The sequence below is a fragment of the Cervus elaphus genome, chromosome 1 (genome assembly GCF_910594005.1).
Source record: "Cervus elaphus chromosome 1, mCerEla1.1, whole genome shotgun sequence".
In the NCBI taxonomy this organism is placed as follows: Eukaryota; Metazoa; Chordata; class Mammalia; order Artiodactyla; family Cervidae; genus Cervus; species Cervus elaphus.
Window position 1 is genome coordinate 18,997,266 of NC_057815.1, and position 20,506 is coordinate 19,017,771.

A 20,506-nucleotide genomic window follows, 5' to 3' on the forward strand; every position below is an offset into this window, starting at 1 on the left:
TTTCCATTTCTTTTGCTCAGGGATGGTCTTGATCCCTGTCTCCTCTACAGTGTCATGAACCTCTGTCCATAGTTCATCAGGTACTCTGTCTATCAGATCTAGTTACTTAAATCTATTTCTCATTTTTCCTATATACTCATAAGGGATTTGATTTAGGTCATACCTGAATGGCCTAGTGGTTTTCCCCACTTTCTTCAATTTAAGTCTGAATTTGGCAATAAGGATTTTATTATCTGAGCCACAGTCAGCTCCTGATCTTGTTTTGCTGACTGTATAGAGCTTCTCCATCTTTGGCTGCAAAGAATATAACCAATCTGATTTTGGTGTTGACCATCTGGTGATGTCCATGTGTAGAGTCTTTTCTTGTGTTGTTCAAAGAGGGTGTTTGCTATGATCAGTGCATTCTCTTGGCAAAACTCTGTTAGCCTTTGCCCTGCTTCATTCCATACTCCAAGGCCAAATTTGCCTGTTACTTCAGTTGTTTCTTGACTTCCTACTTTTGCATTCCAGTCGCCTATAATGAGAAGGACATGTTTTTGAGGTTATTAGTTCTTAAAGGTCTTGTAGGTCTTCATAGAACCATTCAACTTCAGCTTCTTCAGTTTTACTGGTCAGGGCATAGACTTGAATTACTGTGATATTGAATGGTTTGCCTTGGAAATGAACAGAGATTATTCTGTCGTTTTTGAGATTGCATCCAAGTACTGCATTTTGGACTCTTTTGTTGACTATGATGGCTACTCCATTTCTCCTAAGGGATTCCTGCCCACAGTAGTAGATATAATGGTCATCTGAATTAAATTCACCCATTCCAGTCCATCTCAGTTCGCTGATTCCTAGAATATCGACGTTCCCTCTTGCCATCTCCTGTTTGACCACTTCCAATTTGCCTTGATTCATGGACCTAACATTCCAGGTTCCTATGCAATATTGCTGTTTACAGCATCAGAACTTGCTTCTATCACCAGTTCATCCCCAACTCGGTGTTGTTTTTACTTTGGCTCCATCCCTTCATTCTTTCTGGATTTATTTCTCCACTGATCTCCAGTAGCATATTGGGCACCTACCAACCTGGGGAGTTTGTCTTTCAGTATCCTATCTTTTTGCCTTTTCATACTGTTCATGGGGTTCTCAAGGCAAGAATCCTGAAGAGGTTTGCCATTCCCTTCTCCAGTGGACTGCATTCTGTCAGACCTCTCCACAATGACCCATTTGTCTCTTGTGGCCCCACAGGGCATGGCTTAGTTTCATTTAGCTAGATAAGCTGTGGTCCATGTGATCAGATTGGCTAGTTGTCTGTGATTGTGGTTTAAGTCTGTCTACACTCTTATGTCCTCTGTCAGTGCCTACCTCTTACTTGGGTTTCTCTTAGCTCTGACGTGGGATATCTCTTCAAGGCTGCTCTGGACGTGGGGTAATGCCTCTTGGCTACCGCCCCTGACCTTGGACGTGGAGTAGCTCCTCTCGGCCACTCCTAATGTATTAGAGGTGCAATTTAAGACCCTTTTTGAAATGTTTTTTTGTTGTTGTTGTTGTTTTCTACAAAGAGAAAGTACCTCGTACATTAATGGAAGTATTTTTTGAGTTATTTCTTGCCATGAGACAAATAAAGTTGTACTCAGCCACTGATACATACCACCTCATTCTTTTCTACTTATTACTTATAGGTAGCTGGACAGGGAGAAGGCAGAAATTTAGAATGGTGACAGTTACATTCATTTCATGCTAGCAAGATAATGCTCAAAATCCTTCAAGCTAGGCTTCAACAGTATGTAAACTGAGAACTTTCAGATGTACAAGCTGAGTATAAACATGGCATAGGAAGGATAAATAAAATAAATAGCCAACACCTGCTGGATTGCAGGGAGAAATACCAATAACCTCAGACAGGCAGATGATACCACCCTTATGGCAGAAAGCAAAGAGGAACTAAAGAACCTCTTGATTAAGGTGAAATAAGGGAGTGGGAAAGCTGACTTAACACTCAACATTCAAAAAACGAAGATCATGGCATCTGGTCCCATCACTTCATGGCGAATAGTTGGCGAAACAATGGAAACACTGATTTATTCGGCTCCAAACTCACTGCAGATGGTGACAGCAGCCATGAAATTAAAGATGCTTGCTCCTTGGAAGAAAAGCTGTGAAAAACCTAGACAGCATATTAAAAACCAGAGACATTTCTTTGCTGACAAAGGTCCGTCTAGTCTAGGCTATGGTTTTTCCAGTAGTCATGTATGGATGTGAGAGTTGGACCATAAAGAAGGCTGAGAGCTGAGGACTTGATGCTTTTGAACTGTGATATTGGAGAAGACTCTTGAGAGTCACTTGGACTGCAAGTAGATAAACCCAGTCAATCCTAAAGGAAATCAACCCTGAATATTCACTGGAAGGACCAATGGTGAAGTTGAAGCTCCAGTACTTTGGCCACCTGATGCGAAGAGCTGACTCAATGGGAAAGACCCTGATGCTGGGAAAGACTGAGGGCAAGAGGAGAAGAAGACAACAGAGCAGGTGATTGTAGGATGGCGTCACTGACTCAAAGGATGTGAATTTGAGCAAATTTTGGGGGATGGTGAAGGATTAGGAAGACTGGCGAGCTGCAGTCCATGGGGTTGCAAAGAGTCAGACACAACTGAGTGACTAAACAACAAATTCAATAGAAATATAATATGATCCATGTGCATCATGTATGTAATTTTAAATTATCTATCGGCCATATCCAAAAAGTAAAAAAAAAAAAAAAAAAAAAAATCCCAAATTCCTTAACTATCCCTCCCCACTCTCCCTGCCCCAGCAACCAAATGTCATGTATACATTGTTATATTATTTAAAGTGGATAACAAACAATAGGGCTTCCCTCGTAGCTCAGTCAGTCAAGAATCTGCCTGCAATGTAGGAGATCTGAGTTCAATTCCTAGGTCAGGAAGATTCCCTGGAGAAGGAAATGGCAATCCACTCTAGTATCCTTGCCTAGAAAATCTCATGGACAGAGGAACCTGGCAGGCTACAGTCCATGGGGCCGCAAGAGTCGGACAATACTTAGTGACTAAACCACAAACCAACCAACAATAACCTATTGTATAGCACATGAAACTTTGCTCAGTGTTATGTGCCAGCCTGGATGGGAGGAGAGTTTGGGGAAGAATTGATATGTGCATATAGATGTATGTCTGGGTCTCTTTGGTGTCCACCTGAAACTACTACAATGTTGTTAACTGTATCAGTTCAGCTCAATTCAGTCACTCAGTTCAATGAATTGAACTCGCTTCAGTTCAGTTCAGTTTACTTCATTCAGTGGGGTAATTGACAATGCCCCAATACAAAATAAAAAGTTTAAAGTTTTGGGGAAAAAAGAAACAGATAAGAGTAATCCTGATAATATATTTTATTTAACTGAAACTATCCAAAATATATTTTCTACATATAATCAATATAAAAATTACTAATGAGGAATGTTACATTTCTACTTCTCATGTATCCAATATCCAGTGTACATTTTACATTTAAAGAACATGTCAATTAAGAAAACTACCTATCAAGTGCTCAATAGCAACATGTGGCTAACCCATATAGTATAGCTTTACAATGACACAACAGAGAAATGATAACTTAACCATACAGGAAAGGAAGTGATATCAGAATGATATGTGGTTTAATTTTAACATATACAGCTCTAACGATCAAACAAACTTGACTACATATCATAAGAGTGGACTCAACAGGGTTTTACTGATCTGTTGGCAGCTTGCAAATGGATTCACAATGTATTCATATAATAAAAACTTTTCACTATTAGAGATCCTTTCTTACTTCTGAATTTTGTTATATCATATACCACTGTATCTTTTGTAGATAAAGGACAAATATCCCACTGATAATCACTCCTCCTTCCATGATAGACTAGAATTTATTTTCTCATAAGAAGACAGTGGAATAAGGCCCATAATTTGCATCAACTAAATTACAGAGATGGATCTACTTAATGTGGTTCTACCCAGTATATAATGAACTAACCACAAAGCTATTTTAATGAATCAAGAAACGTGTATTGTTTGTGCCTAAGGACTTCTAGGAGCTACAAGATAAAGGTTGAAAATCATGTCTATAACACAGTTTAAGTTGGTGAAACTTTATGAGTCATTTCTGTCTTCTCTTTCATACCTCTCTTCATGTAATTATTCTCCTCCTGATCTGTCTCCAGTGTTCAGCTCAGTTACAGCCTCAGCTGTTATTACAACAATAAAATCCAAAGCAATATTTTTGAAATGTACATATCTTTGATGGAACTCCCTTGCCTAAACAGAATATGATACAACAACAAAGAGTATCCATTAGCAAACATAGAACAGGCAGATAGGCAATCCTTTTGCACCTCAGGTCATTGCCTATGGCCTAGACTCAAGAATAGTTACTGAAAATGTGAGTAAGTGTGCACAAGATATTTGAAGCTTTTCATGTGATGTCTGGCACAGTGAAAAATGTTACTTTCTTTTCAGATGTTTTACATGTTCTAAATGTATTCCTTTATCTAAAATAGAAATGTATGAGACATACTTTAAAAGGAATAGATAATAAGTAAAAGGAAGCCGGAAGGGAGAGATGGAGGTAAAGAGGGGGATGGAAGGAGGGGAAGAAGTAAAGAAGACTGGAAAGAAGGGAGGGAGAGGGGAAAGGAGATAGAAGGAATTATTTGAAAGTTCCGGCCTTTCCTAATAGGAAGCAGCATAGCATAATGCAACAGGTCAGCTTCTGGTACAATATTTGTCTAGCTGTGAATCCTTAGTTCTTTCTTGTATTACACAGTTCACCTCAAATATCTGTGTCTTAGCGTCCCCATCTCTGAAATAAAGATAATAATAATACTTTCATCAAGATGGTGTCATAAAGATTAAACAAGATACTATTATGCACAAAGCATTCATAACTCTGTCTGTCACAAACAAAGGTTTAGATATTATCAGTCATTTTTATTACTCAAGGGGATTGTCTTCCAAAAGTACTTCTGGAATACTCTAGAACTCTGGACACCAAAGAGGCATGTATATATTTGATAGCAGTTATGGGCTTCCCTGGTGGCTCAGAGGTTAAAGCGTCTGCCTGCAATGCGGGAGACCTGAGTTCGATCCCTGGGTCAGGAAGATCCCCTGGAGAAGGAAACAGCAACCCACTCCAGTATTCTTGCCTGGAGAATCCCATAGATGGAGGAGCCTGGTGGGCTACAGTCCACAGGGTCGCAAAGAGTTGGACACGACTGAGCAACTTCACTTTCATTGCTAGAATTCTGTTTGTACTTGCAAAGGGATACAGTTGGAAGCAGTCGCAGCAGAAAATGAGACATCTGGATAGAGAGAATAATAAAAACAAATGAGCACATGAAAAAACTTATCACTTAGAAAATAAAGAAAATACGTTAGAGTCATTTTTGCCTACCAGCTATGAAAAGGGATGTAAATTCCCACTTTTTTGGTTGAATTGAGGTCATAGAACATAGAAGTTTAGATCTGATCTGAATCCATTCTACTAGGGAACATCAGTGCACGTGTTCTGAGGTAGAACCCCAAGGAATCTCACCCCATGGCATTTCCTAGTAGGGGTAAATTATGATGAGAGCCAGTTTCTAGAACAGTCCTGCCTGGCAGTAGATGCTCTGTAAGATCAAGTTACCTTTTATCCAAAATGATATAAAGTGCTTCAAATTTCATTAAAAAAAAAAAAAAGGCTACTAAAATTTGTGCTTCTTCTCTGTAACCTTCCCTCTTATCCTTATGCTAATTATATCCTTATCTTCATCCTCAGTTCAGTTCAGTCCTTCAGTTGTGTCCAACTCTTTGGACCCTATGGACTGCAGAATGCCAGGAGTCCTGTCTTACACCAAATCCCAGAGCTTGCTCAAATTCATGTTCATCGAGTCGGTGATTCCATCCAACCATCTCATCCTCTGTCATCCCCTTCTCCTCCCGCCTTCAATCTTTCTCAGCATCAAGGTCTTTTCTTATGATTCAGTTCTTCCCATCAGGTGCCCAAAGTATTGGCCACCTTCAGTTTCAGCATGTGTCCTTCCAATGAGTATTCAAGATTGATTCCAGCTGGAATTCTATCATCTCCGCTAGCTTAGCTTGTAATGAAGCTTTCTAAGCACCACTTGACTTCACACTCCAGGATGTCTGGATGTGTAGCTGTGGTTCAGTTCAGTTTAGTTTCTCAGTCGTGTCTGACTCTTTGCGACCCCATGAATTGTAGCACGCTAGGCCTCCCTGTCCATCACCAACTCCCAGAGTTTACTCAAACTCATGTCCATCGAGTCGGTGATGCCATCCAGCCATCTCATCCTCTGTCGGCCCCTTCTCCTCCTGCCCCCAATCCCTCCCAGCATCAGGGTCTTTTCCAATGAGTCAACTCTTCGCATGAGGTGGCCAAAGTATTGGAGTTTCAACTTCAACATCAGTCCTTCCAATGAACACCCAGGACTGATCTCCTTTAGGATGGACTGGTTGGATCTCCTTGCAGTCCAAGGGACTTTCAAGAGTCTTCTCCAACAGAACAGTTTAAAAGCATCAATTTTTCAGTGCTCAGCTTTCTTCGCAGTCCAACTCTCACATCCATACATGACCACTGGAAAAACCATAGCCTTGACTAGATGGACCTTTTTTGGCAAAGTAATGTCTCTACTTTTGAATATGCTGTCTAGGTTGGTTATAACTTCCCTGCCAGGGAGTAAGTGTCTTTTAGTTTCATGGCCGCAATCACCATCTGCAGTGATTTTGGAGCCCAAAAAATAAAGTCTGACACTGTTTCCCCATCTATTTCCCATGAAATGATGGGACCAGATGCCATGATCTTAGTTTTCTGAATGCTGAGCTTTAAGCCAACTTTTTCACTCTCCTCTTTCACTTTCATCAAGAGGCTTTTTAGCTCCTCTTCACTTTCTGCCATAAGGCTGGTGTCATCTGCATATCTGAGGTTATTGATATTTCTTCCGGCAATCTTGATTCCAGCTTGTGCTTCTTCCAGCCCAGCATTTCTCATGATGTACTCTGCATATAAGTTAAATAAGCAGGGTGACAATATACAGCATTGATGTATTCCTTTTCCTATTTGGAACCAGTCTGTTGTTTCATGTCCAGTCCTAACTGTTGCTTCCTGACCTGTATAAAGATTTCTCAAGAGGCAGGTCAGGTGGTCTGGTATGCCCATCTCTTTCAGAATTTTCCACAGTTTACTGTGATCCACACAGTCGAAGGCATTGGCATAGTCAATCAAACAGAAATAGATGTTTTTCTGGAACTCTCTTGCTTTTTTGATGATCCAGCAGATGTTGGCAACTTGATATCTGGTTCCTCTGCCTTTTCTAAAACCAGCTTGAATAGCAAACCTCCATGTTTCCTCTCAATTTTCTTTGTAACTACTTAAAAAAATCAAGTCTTTAGAAAAGAGAGTAAAGCTTTTGCTTGTGTTTATTGTCTTTCCTCCAGAATTAGAATTTAAGCAATTTAGAAAATTCATTCTTTTCTAGTCATTGGTCAAAAACAATTTGACCTCACCAGTAGCCTTATGATTAAAGAAATATTGAGGACTTTATACTCATGAAAGCAGGAAACACTGACTTCTCAACTAAAATTCTCAAACTGTTAATTGCTTTAAAAAAGTTATGGTGAAGGAAAACTGCTATCCCAGGTTTCAGGAGAGCAAAATGACCAAATAGTAGTGTATAACAGAGGTGGTGGGGAGCCAGAGGATGGGAAAGAAAATATATTTAAATTAATCTTTAATGGACTTCCTGGTAGCTCAGCTGGTAAAGAATCTGGCTGCAATGCAGGGGACCCTAGTTCCATCCCTGAGTCAGGAAGATTTGCTGGAGAAGGGTAAGGCTACCTACTCCAGTATTCAGAGGCTTCCCTGGTGGCTCAGCTGGTAAAAAATCTGCCTGCAATGTGGAAGACCTGGGTTCAATCTCTGGGTTTGGAAGATCCCCTGGAGAAGGGAACAGCAACCCACTATAGTATTATGGCCTAGAGAATTCCATGGGTTGTATAATACATGGGGTTGCAAAGAGTCAGACATGAGTCAGTGACTTTCAGTTTAATCTTTAATATTTTATGAGGTTACTTTAATATTTGTTAAAACCTGAATATTAATGAGCCTTCTTAATAAGTTTTAATAAACACACCAGAAACCTCAGCTATATTCTTCTTGCTTTAGGGTATACTTAGTCACCCAGCAGTTTATCACTGCCCACATGACCATTCTTTTATTATTCTGACTCTTTCAACAGCTACTCAAATAATTAATAGTGTATGCAAATGATGTTACATAAGTTTGTTTGTTTTTTGTTTTTGTTGTTTATTTTTTTGAAGTAATGATATATTTATTACTTTGATTAGTGCTTTCCAATATAGATATATGTATCTGACCAAACTCATCAAATTATATATATTATGTATGCACAGTTTTTATACATCAATTATACCTAAATAAGCTATTAATTTTATAATAAGATAGGTGTAGAAGTCATTAGCAGTAAAGAATCATGATACTTAAGATATATTTCTTTCAAAATTCATAATCAATGTAGAGCTCAGAAATATTCAGAGCTTTCATAATATTCAGAATTTAGTAATGCACCCATAAGTCATGGTAGGTCTGGATATTTTGCGGTCTGAATTTTCTATTTCTGAACACTTATGCACTAGCCTTTTTTTCCAATGCCATTTCCTATAACTTGCCCCATTTTATTCCATTAACTTCCACCAAGTATCTACGATGTGCCATTTGCTTGTGACTTAGCAGAGAACAAGAAGACCTTGTGTCTGCCCTCTTAGTTCAACCATTCCACTCAGTTCTCCAAACATTCCATGCCCATTTTGTCTCCTATTTCTCAGTCACTTAGAGACAGAAGGTTCATCCTTACAGGAGAGAAGGTGAATGGTCTTTGTAAATGATAAAGCAGCATTATAAATTCTGAAGACTTGTGCTTAGGCTCCAACTCCAAACACTAAAAGTTATTTTTCAGTTCAGTTGCTCAGTCGTGTCCTACTCTTTGGAACCCCATGGATTGCAGTACACCAAACTTCTCTGTCCATCAGCAACTCTTGGAGCTTATTCAAACTCATGTCCATCAGGTCGGTGATGCCATCCAACCATTTCATCCTCTGTTGACCACCATCTCCTCCTGCCTTCAGTCTTTCCCACCATCAGGATCTTTTCCAATGAGTCATTTCTTCCCATCAAGTGGCCAAAGTTTTGGAGTTTCAGCTTTGGCATCAGTCCTTCCAATGAATATTCAGGACAGATTTCCTTTAGAATGAACTGGTTGGATGTCCTTGCAATCCAAGGGACTTTCAAGAGTCTTCTCCAACATCACAGTTCAAAAGCATCAATTCTTTGGTGCTCAGCTTTCTTTATAGTCCAACTCTCACATCCATACATGACTACTGGAAAAACCATAGCTTTGACTAGAAATTTGTTGGCAAAGTAATGTTTCTCCCTTCTTTTAATATGCTGAAGTTGGTCATAGCTTTTCTTCCAAGGAACAAGCATCTTTTAATTTCATGGCTGCAGTTACCATCTGCAGTGATTTTGGAGTCCCCCAAAATAAAGTCTCTCAATGTTTCCATTGTTTCCCCATCTATTTGCCATGAAGTGATGGGACCAGATGCCATGATCTTAGTTTTCTGAATGTTGAGCCATCTTTTTCACTCTCCTCTGTCACTTTCATCAAGAGGCTCTTTAGTTCCTCTTCACTTTCTGCCGTAAGGGTGGAGTCATCTGCATATCTGAGGTTACTGATATTTCTCCCGGCAATCTTGATTCCAGCTTGTGCTTCATCCAGCTTGGCATTTCACATGATGTACTCTGAATATAAGTTAAATAAGCAGGGTGTCAATATACAGCCTTGACATACTCTTTTCCCTATTTGGAGCCATTCTGTTTTCTTTAGCTAGATAAAAAGAATTAAGTAATTCCCCTCATCTGCCCTAGAACCCTTCATATCTGCTCACACATATAAACATTATAGTTGTTAAGAACTTAGGCTTTAGAATCAGAAACCCTCTAGTCATGCTATAAACTTGAACATCTTATTTAACAGTCTAAGTCTAAATTTTCTTTCTTTCTTTTTTTTTTTTGCATTTTTCCTTCATTTAAAAATTTATATTGATGTATAATTGTTATTAAATGCTGCATTAATATATTATATAGAGAGAGATATTTTACATGTTCTTTTACATTTTGGTTTATCAAAAGATAAAGAATATAGTTTTCTGGGCTCTAAGAACTAGTTGTTTATCCATTACATATACAGTAACTTATTTCTTCTAAACCCAACCTCCCACTTCATCCCTCCCCTAATCACCTCCCTTTTGGCAACCACAGTATGTTTTCCATGTCCCTAAGTCTGTTTTTGAGATAGGCTCATTTGTGTCATATTTGAGATTCCACAAATAACTGATGTCATTTGATATTTGTCTTTCTATTTCGTATTTACTTCACTTAATATGATACTCTCTAGTTGAATCCATGTTGCTGCAAATGGCATCATTTTGTTCTTTTTTATGGCTAAGTGGCATCCCATTGTGTGTATATATTACTTTTCTTTATCCATTCATCTTTTGAATGACATTTAGATTATTTCCACATCATGGCTATTGTGAATAGTGTTGTTGTGAACATAGGTGTGCATGTATCTTTTTGAATTATAGTTTTGTCTCAATATATGTCCAGGAGTTAGATTGTTGGATCATATTATAATTCTATTTTTAGTTTTCTGTGGAATCTTCACACTGTTTTCCACAGCAGCTGCACTACCTTACATTTCTAACATACTCTCTACAGGACTTGTTATTTGTAGACTTTTTAATAATGGCCATTTTACTCTGGGTAATGTGGTACATCATTGTAGTTTTGATTTGCATCTCTGTAGTAATCAGCAGTGTTGAGCATCTTTGTGCCTATTGTCAACATGTATTTCTTCTTTGGAGAAATATCTATTTAGGTCTTCTTCCCATTTTTCAATTGAGTTTTTGTTGTTATTGTTTTCAGTTGCATGAGCTTTTTGCATATTTTGAAAATTAAGTCCTGTCTTTTGCATCATTTGCAAATATTTTCTCCCATTCTGTAGGCTGTCTTTTCACTTTATGATTTTCTTTGCTGTGAAAAATATTGTTTGTTGATTGGTAGTGGTGGTTTAGTCACTAAGTTGTGTCCAACTCTTGGGACCCCATACACTGTAGCCTGCCAGGCGCCTCTGTCCATGAGATTCTCCAGGCAAGAATACAGGAGTGGATTGCCATTTCCTCCTCCAGGGGATCTTCCTGACCCAGGAATCGAACCTGGGTCTCCTGAATTGCAGGCACATTCTTTATAGATTGAGCTATAAGGGAAGCCCATAGTTTGTTGATTAGGTCCCATTTGTTTGTTTTTGTTTTTATTTCTACTGTCTTGGAAGACTGACCTAAGAAAACATTGTTAACAATTAATGTCAGAAAATGTTTTGCCTATGATCTCTTCTAGGAATTTTATGCTGTTATGTCTTATGTTTAAGTCTTTAAGCTATTTTGAGTTTATTTTTGTTCATGGTGTGAAGATGTCTTCTAAATTCATTGATTTATATATCCAACATTCCCAACACTACTTGCTGAAGAGATTGTCGTTTTCTCATTGTATATCCTTCATCAAAGATTAATTGACCATAGGCGTGTGGGTTTATTTCTGTATTCTCTTTTTTTCTATTGATCCATGTGTCTGATTTTTTCCATCTGTGCTTTGATCACTATAACTCCTTAATATTGTCTGAAGTTAGGGAATGCTGTGCCTCCTGCTTTGTTCCTTTTCTTCAGGATTGCTTTGGCAATTCTGGATCTTTGATTTGGCTAGTATGGCCATTTTAGCAATTCTAATTCTTCATTCCAAGAGCATGGGACATCTTTCCATTTCTTTGAGTCATCTTCAATTTCACTCATTGTTTTATAGTTCTCAGTGTATAAGTCTTTCATTTTCTTGGTCAAGTTTATTCCTAAGTATTTATTATTTTGGATGCAATTTTAAAGTGTATTATTATTTTTTTTTTTATATATTTACTTTCTGATATTTTATTGTTAGTGTAAAGTAATATAACCAATTTCTAGATGTGGATCTTGTATCCTGCTACTTTGCTGAATTTGTTTATTAGTTCTAGTTGTTTTTGTGTGGAATCTGTACGGTTTTCTATATATAGTTTTCTTATCATCTGCATATAATTACAAAATTTCCTCTTCCCTTCCAGTTTGGTTACCTTTTATTTATTTTTTCTTGTCTGATTGCTGTAGTTAGGACTTCCAAAACTATGTTCAATAGAAGAGATGAGAGTTCCAGATTTTAGCAGGAAGACTTTCGTTTTTTCACCATTGAATATTGTATTAGCTGATTGTCATAAATAGATTTCATGGTGAGATATGTTTCCTCCATACCCATTTTCACAAGGGTTTTCATTATTGTTGGTTAAATATTATCAAATGCTTGTTCTGCATCTATTGAGATGATCACACATTTTTTTGCCTTTTCTTTAGTCTATGCTGTATAAGTTGAACCATCCATGTGAATTTGGATGAATCCCACTTGGGCATGGTATATGATCTTTTGTATGCATTATTGGATTGAATTTGCTAATGTTTTGTTGAGAAATTTTTTGCATCTATATTCATCAAAGATATAGGCTTATAGTTTTTTTTTTTTTTTTAATGTTGTCTTTTCTGATTTTGGTATCATGATGATAGTGGTTTTGTAGAATGTCTTTGGGAATGTTTCTTCATCTTCAATCTTTTGCAAGAAATTGAGAAGGGTTGGAATAAACCTTTTTTTTATGTTTGTTAGAATTTGTCTGTGAAACCATCTGGTCCTGGGCTTTTGTTTGTAATGGGTTATTTTATTATAGATGCTATTTCACTTCTAGTTGTCTATCTGTTCAAATTATCTATTTCTTCTTGAGTCAATTTTGATGGGCTCTATATTTCTAGAAACTTGTCCATTCCTTCCAGATTGTCAAATTTGTTGTCATGTAATTTTGCATAATATCCCCCTGTATTTTTTTCTATTTCTGCACATTTCTATTTCTGCATTCTGTCATATCTCATTTTTCACTTCTTACTGTGCTTATTTGGGGCTCTCTTTTCTACTTGATGGGCATGGCATGATTTTTGTTAATTTTGTGCACATTTTTTAAAGTTTTATGGATTTTAAATCATTCTTAATCTTTATTTTAATTATTTCCTCTCTGATCTCTATTGTTCCCTTCTTGTGCTTACTTTAGGTTTGTTTTTACTTCTTTTCCAAACTCTTAACTGCTAGGTTGTTATTTATTTGAGGTTTTTCTTATTTTATCAGAAATACCTGGATCATTATGAAATTCCCTCTTAAGAACTGCTTTTGCTTGCATCATGTAGATTTTGTATAACTGTATTTTCAGTGTCATTTCTTTCAAGGTACTTTTAAATCTTCTATTTGATTCCATCATTAATTCATTTTTTTAGAAATCTATTTCTTTTTTTTTTTTTCCCTCATTTTTTTCCTGTGATTGATTTTTATTAGTGCTGTCATGCTACTGTGGTCACAAAAGATGCTGAAATAATTTCTATAGTCTTAAATTTGCTGAGGTTTGTTTGGGTTTTGTACCCTAGTATTTTGTCAATCCTAGAGAATGTCTCAAATGTACTTGAAAAGAATGGGCATTCTTCTTCCTCTTCTTCTTCTTTTTTATTTTTTTAATGCAATATCCTGAAAATTGCAATTAAGCATAACAGTTCTATTTTACCACTTAAGATCTCTATTGTCTCATGGAATTTTGTTTAGAAAATTGACATGAATGAGGTGTTAAAACCTATTATTATTATTATATTCTTGTCAATTCCCATCTTTGTGTGTGTGTCTCTGTGTGTGTGTTTATTGTGTTCCACTACTATATTAGGAGGTGATGGAATTTTAGCAGAGCTATCTCAAATCCTAAAAGATGATGCTATTAAAGTGCCACACTCAATATGCCAGCAAATTTGGAAAACTCAGCAAAGGTCACAGGACTGGAAAAGATCAGTTTTCATTCTAATCCCAAAGAAAAGCAATGCCAAAGAATGTCCAAACTGCCACACAATTGCACTCATTTCACAAACTAGCAAAGTAATGTGCAAAATTCTCCAAGCAAGGCTTCAACAGTATGTGAAACAAGAACTTCCAGATGTTCAAACTGGATGTAGGAAAAGCAGAAGAACCAGAGATCAAATCACCAATATCTGTTGGATCATAGAAAAACAAGAGAGTTCCAGAAAAACATCTACTGCTGCTTTATTGACTATGCCAAAGGCTTTGACTGTGCAGATCACAACAAACTGTGGAAAATTCTTCAAGAGGTGGAAGTGCCAGACAACCTTACCTACCTTCTGAGAAATCTGTGTGTGGGTCAAAAAGGAACAGCTAGAACCAGACATGGAACAATGAACTGGTTCCAAATTGGGAAAGGAGTACATCAAGGCTGTATATTTTCACCCTGCTTATTTAACTTATATGGAGAGTATATCATACGAAATGTCAAGCTGGATAAAGCACAGCTGGAATCAAGATTGCCAGGAGAAATATCAATAACATCAAATATGCAGAGGGTACCACCCTTATGGCAGAAAGTGAAGAGGAACTAAAGAGCCTCTTGATGAAAGTGAAAGAGGAGAGCAAAAAAGCTGGCTTAAAACTCAACATTCAAAAAGCTAAGATCATTGCATCCAGTCTCATTACTTCCTGGCAATTAAAGGGGAAATGATGGAAACAGTGACAGAAGTTATCTTCTTGAGAACCACAATCATTGCAGATGGTGACTGCAGCCATGAAATTAAAAGACCCTTGCTCTTTGGAAGAAAAGCTATGACCAAACTAGACAGCATTTTAAAAAGCAGAGACATTTATTTTTCAACAAAGGTCAAGCTAGTCAAAGCTATGGTTTTTCCAGTTCAGTTCATTTTAGTTCATTCGTTCAGTCATGTCCAACACTTTGCAACCCCATGGACTGCAGCACGCCAGGCTTCCCTGTCCATCACCAACTCCTGGAGCTTTCTCAAATTCATGTCCATTGAGTCAGTGATGCCATCCAACTGTCTCATTCTCTGTCATCCCCTTTGCCTCCCACCTTCCGCATCTTTTCTACTGAGTCAGTTCTTCACATCAGGTGGCCAAAGTATTGGAGTTTCAGCTTCAGCATCAGTCCTTCCAGTGAATATTCAGGACTGATCTCCTTTAGGATGGACTGGTTGGATCTCCGTGCTGTCCAAGGGAAGCTCAAGAGTCTTCTCCAACACCACAGTTCAAGAGCATAAATTCTTCAGTGCTTGACTTTCTTTACAGTCCAACTCTCACATCCATATTATTGGAGAAACCATAGCTTTGACTAGACAGACCTTTGTTGGCAAAGCAATGTCTCTGCTTTTTACGCTATCTAGGTTAGTCATAGCTTTTCTTCCAAGGAGCAAGCGCCTTTTAATTTCATGACTGCAGTCACCATCTTCAGTGATTTTGGAGTCCCCCAAAGTAAAATCTCTCACTGTTTCCATTGTTTTCCCATCTATTTGCCATGAAGTGATGGGACCAAGGACTTCCCTGGTGGCTCAGATGGTAAAAGTGTCTGCCTACAATGCAAGAGACCTGGGTTTGATCCCTGGGTCAGGAAGATCCCCTGGAGAAGGAAATGGCAACCCACTCCAGTAGTCTTGCCTGGAAAGTCCCATGGACGGAGGAGCCATGATCTTCTTTTTCTTTTTTTTTTTTTTTTTTAATTTTTTTATTAGTTGGAGGCTAATTACTTCACAACATTTCAGTGGGTTTTGTCATACATTGATATGAATCAGCCATAGATTTACACTTATTCCCCATCCCGATCCCCCCTCCCACCTCCCTCTCCACCCGATTCCTCTGGGTCTTCCCAGTGCACCAGGCCCGAGCACTTGTCTCACGCATCCCACCTGGGCTGGTGATCTGTTTCACCATAGATAGTATACATGCTGTTCTTTTGAAACATCCCACCCTCACCTTCTCCCACAGAGTTCAAAAGTCTGTTCTGTATTTCTGTGTCTCTTTTTCTGTTTTGCATATAGGGTTATCGTTACCATCTTTCTAAATTCCATATATATGTGTTAGTATGCTGTAATGTTCTTTATCTTTCTGGCTTACTTCACTCTGTATAAGGGGCTCCAGCTTCATCCATCTCATTAGGACTGGTTCAAATGAATTCTTTTTGACGGCTGAGTAATATTCCATGGTGTATATGTACCACAGCTTCCTTATCCATTCGTCTGCTGATGGGCATCTAGGTTGCTTTCATGTCCTGGCTATTATAAACAGTGCTGCGATGAACATTGGGGTGCATGTGTCTCTTTCAGATCTGGTTTCCTCAGTGTGTATGCCCAGAAGTGGGATTGCTGGGTCATATGGCAGTTCTATTTCCAGTTTTTTAAGAAATCTCCACACTGTTTTCCATAGTGGCTGTACTAGTTTGCATTCCCACCAACAGTGTAAGAGGGTTCCCTTTTCTCCACACCCTCTCCAGCATTTATTGCTTGTAGACTTTTGCATAGCAGCCATCCTGACTGGTTTGTATGGTACCTCATTGTGGTTTTGATTTGCATTTCTCTAATAATGAGTGATGTTGAGCATCTTTTCATGTGTTTGTTAGCCATCTGTATGTCTTCTTTGGAGAAATGTCTGTTTAGTTCTCTGGCCCATTTTTTGATTGGGTCACTTATTTTTCTGGAATTGAGCTGCAGGAGTTGCTTGTATATTTTTGAGATTAATCCTTTGTCTGTTGCTTCATTTGCTATTATTTTCTCCCAATCTGAGGGCTGTCTTTTCACCTTACTTATAGTTTCCTTTGTAGTGCAAAAGCTTTTAAGTTTCATTAGATCCCATTTGTTTAGTTTTGCTTTTATTTCCAATATTCTGGGAGGTGGGTCATAGAGGATCTTGCTGTGATTTATGTTGGAGAGTGTTTTGCCTATGTTCTCCTCTAGGAGTTTTATAGTTTCTGGTCTGACATTTAGATCTTTAATCCATTTTGAGTTTATTTTTGTGTATGGTGTTAGAAAGTGTTCTAGTTTCATTCTTTTACAAGTGGTTGACCAGTTTTCCCAGCACGACTTGTTAAAGAGGTTGTCTTTTTTCCATTGTATATCCTTGCCTCCTTTGTGAAAGATAAGGTGTCCATAGGTTCGTGGATTTATCTCTGGGCTTTCTATTCTGTTCCATTGGTCTATATTTCTGTCTTTGTGCCAGTACCACACTGTCTTGATGACTGTGGCTTTGTAGTAGAGTCTGAAGTCAGGCAGGTTGATTCCTCCAGTTCCATTCTTCTTTCTCAAGACTACTTTGGCTATTCGAGGTTTTTTGTATTTCCATACAAATTGTGAAATTCTTTGGTCTAGTTCTGTGAAAAATACCGTTGGTAGCTTGATAGGATATATGACAAACCCACAGCAAGCATCACCCTCAATGGTGAAAAATTGAAAGCATTTCCCCTGAAATCAGGAACAAGACAATGGTGCCCACTCTCACCACTACTGTTCAACATAGTGTTGGAAGTTTTGGCCACAGCAATCAGAGCAGAAAAAGAAGTAAAAGGAATCCAGATAGGAAAAGAAGAAGTGAAACTCTCGTTGTTTGCAGATGACATGATCCTCTACATAGAAAACCCTAAAGACTCTACCAGAAAATTACTATAGCTAATCAATGAATATAGTAAAGTTGCAGGATATAAAATTAACACACAGAAATCCCTTGCATTCCTATATACTAACAATGAAAAAACAGAAAGAGAAATTAAGGAAACAATACCATTCACCATTGCAACAAAAAGAATAAAATACTTAGGAGTATATCTACCTAAAGAAACAAAAGACCTCTACATAGAAAACTATAAAACACTGATGAAAGAAATCAAAGAGGACACAAACAGATGGAGAAACATACCGTGTTCATGGATTGGAAGAATCAATATTGTCAAAATGGCTATTCTACCCAAAGCAATCTATAGATTCAATTCTTTTTCTGAGTGTTGAGTTTTAAGCCAACTTTCCAGTAGTCACGTATGGATGTGTATGGGTGTGAGAGTTGGAGCATAAAGAAAGCTGAGCATCAAAGAACCGATGTTTTTGAACTCTGGTGTTGGAGAATTCTCTTGAGAGTCCCTTCGACTGCAAGAAGATCAAACAAGTCAATCCTAAAGGAAATTAACCCTGACTGTTGATTGAAAGTACTGATGCTGAAGATGAAGTTTTGGTCACCTGATATGAAGAACTGACTCACTCAATGGTAATGAGTGAGCAAGCTCCGGGTGTTGGCAATGGACAGGCATTCTGGCATACTGCAGCCCATGGTATCGTAAAGAGGTAGGACTGGGTTACTGAACTGAACTGATACTGATGAGTGCAGAAGCCTTTTCTTGTATTGATCCTTTTATCATTAGATTGTGTCCTTCTTTCTCTTTATCACCTTTGTTTTAAAGTCTATTTTGTCTGATAAGAGGGTTGCAATCACCACTTTCTTGCCATTTCCATTCGTATGGTGTATCTTCTTCCATTCCCTCACTTTCAGTTTATGTATTAACTTTGCCCTAAAGTGGGTCTTTCGTAGGCAACGTATTGTAGGCTCTTTTTTTTTTTTTTTTTCATTCAATCTGCCACTGTATGTGTTTTGATTGTGGTATTTAGTCCATTGACATTTAAGGTAATTATTAACAAATAACGTATTTATTATCATTTTAAACCTTGTTTTCCATTGGATACTGCATTTCTTCTTTGTTCCTTCATTTTCCTTTTTCTTGTTGTGACTTGTTTCCTTCCATTATATGCTTCTGTTCTCTCTTACTTTTGGTTCTTACGAATCTATTGCATTTTTTTAATTTGTTGTTACTCTGTTTTTTTTTTTTTTTTTTAATATCCTAACCTCTTCCTATCTCTACTTGCTTTAGTCTGATAGTCACTGAGGCTTAAGCATATTCTTAATAAAGGGGAGGGGGAAATTTGCGTTTTCTTATTTTCTCCCCCACATTTTATAATTTTGATATCCTTTTTTACATCTTCATGTTTATCCTTTTGCTGTTCACCATAGATATTATTGTTTTCACAAAAATGTTTTGATTTTTTAAAATCTGTCTGCTGGCTTATTTAAATAATTGCAATTGTGATTTCCTCTTTCCTTCAGTTTTTTGCTTCTTTCCTGTTTAGAGAAGATTTTTCAATATCTTCTTTAGGATAGATTTAGCATTGGTTTGTTCTTTTGGTTTTTGCTTGTCTGAGAAATTCTTTATCTCTCCTTCTCTTCTAAATGATAATCCTGCTGCTTAGAGTATTGTCAGTTGCATAATTTTCTTTTTAGGAATTTGAATGTATCTTGTCACTGCCTTCTGGCCTGCAATGTCTCTGGAAAGAAATAAGCTGATAACCTTAATAAGGGGGTTCTCTTGTGCTTGCTTCAGCAGCACATATACTAAAATTGGAATGATACAGAGAAGATTAGTTTGGCCCCTGCGTAAGGATGACACATAAATTCGTGAAGCATTCCATATTTTTGAACCAGTTCTAATGAGATGGATAAAACTGGAGCCCGTTATACAGAGTGAAGTAAGCCAGGAAGATAAACACCAATACAGTATACTAACGCATATATATGGAATTTAGAAAGATGGTAATGATAACCCTATATGCAAGACAGAAAAAGAGACACAGATGTATTGAACAGACTTTTGGACTCTATGGGAGAAGGCGAGGGTGGGATGATCTGAGAGAACAGCATTGAAACATGTATATTATCAAGTGTGAAACAGATCATCAGTCCAGGTTGGATGCATGAGACAAGTGCTTGGGGCTGGTGCACTGGGATGACCCAGAGGGATGGGATGGGGAAGGAGGTGACCAGGGGGGTTCAGGATGGGGAACACATGTAAATCCATGACTGATTCATGTCAATGTATGGCAAAAACCACTACAATATTGTAAAGTAATTAGCCTCCAACTAATAAAAATAAATGGAAAAACAAAAACAACAACAAATAATAATAATAATAATGAAAAGGGTAATAATAACATACATATAATACTTCAATGTTTAAGAATATTCCTTCATGAACAAATAATTTGGCATTAACTCTGCGAGTTAGAATAGATAAAATATTCTTATTGTTTACAAAGAAGAAAAATAAGGAGAAATCAGGATATAATATCCAACAGGAAAAAAAAAATCTATAAAAGTCACAACAAAACAGAGATTAAAGGGGAAGAAAAGCTTCTTAAAATGATTAACTTGTCATAACAAACACTTTCAGATAATCAAAGTGGAGAAAACACAGTGTCAGTCAATGGATTGACATTGTGAAATCAACTGATGGGGATCTAACAAATGTCAGACTTATTTAAATTTTTTTATTGCTAGTTATTGATTTCTTAAGTTTAAATGACTCTTTCCAAAATTAATATTTTATTTATGTTTATGACTCCTAACACATACA

The 20,506-nt window shown here is 37.5% G+C and overlaps 1 non-coding gene across 1 annotated transcript; it reads left to right on the forward strand.

The window, feature by feature from the left end:
• The first annotated feature begins 19,464 nt into the window (after window positions 1–19,464).
• LOC122703541 lies at window positions 19,465–19,571 on the forward strand. Its single transcript, XR_006343514.1, has one exon. It is a non-coding gene; the product is annotated as a U6 spliceosomal RNA (small nuclear RNA).
• The last annotated feature ends 935 nt before the right edge of the window (window positions 19,572–20,506 follow it).